Below are 764 nucleotides of genomic sequence, written 5' to 3'. Positions count from 1 at the left end.
AGCCTGGCAAAAGAGCAAGACTCTGTCTCAAAAAAAAAAAAAAAAAAGAAAGAAAGAAAGGAATTATGTAACTTAAGTTTTTGCATCATGAACCTTAAAAAAGTCTTTCCAGCGGGGCGTGGTGGCTCATGCCTATAATGCCAGAACTTTAGAAGGCCGTGTAGCGTGGATCACCTGAGGTCAGGAGTTCGAGACCAGCCTGGCCAACATGATGAAACCCCATCTTTACTAAAAATACGAAAATTACACTGGGCGCGGTGGCTCACGCCTGTAATCCCAGCACTTTAGTTGGCAGAGGCAGGTGGATCGCCAAAGGTTAGGTGTTCGAGACCAGCAGGGCCAACATGGTGAAACCCCGTCTCTACTAAAAATATAAAAATTAGCTGGGCGTGGTGACAGGCACCTGTAATCACAGCTACACAGGAGGCTGAGACAGGAGAATTGCTTGAACATGGGAGGCAGAGGTTGCAGTGAACTGAGATTGCGCCATTGCACTCTAGCCTGTGAGACAAGGGCAAGACTTAGTCTAAAAAAAAAGCAAGAAAAAAGTCTTTCCTTGAAGCTCTTCCCACTGACAACAAACGACAATTTTTGAACGACTCTTTTTTATTTTTATTTTTTTGAGACGGAGTTTCACTCTTGTTACCCAGGCTGGAGTGCAATGGCGCGATCTCGGCTCACCGCAACCTCCGCCTCCTGCGTTCAGGCAATTCTCCTGCCTCAACCTCCTGAGCGGCTGGGATTACAGGCACGCGCCACCATGC

This window comes from Sapajus apella, unplaced genomic scaffold (assembly GCF_009761245.1).
Source record: "Sapajus apella isolate SASKATOON/1434 unplaced genomic scaffold, GSC_monkey_1.0 scaffold2735, whole genome shotgun sequence".
Classification (NCBI taxonomy): Eukaryota; Metazoa; Chordata; class Mammalia; order Primates; family Cebidae; genus Sapajus; species Sapajus apella.
This window is presented reverse-complemented; position numbering follows the sequence as displayed.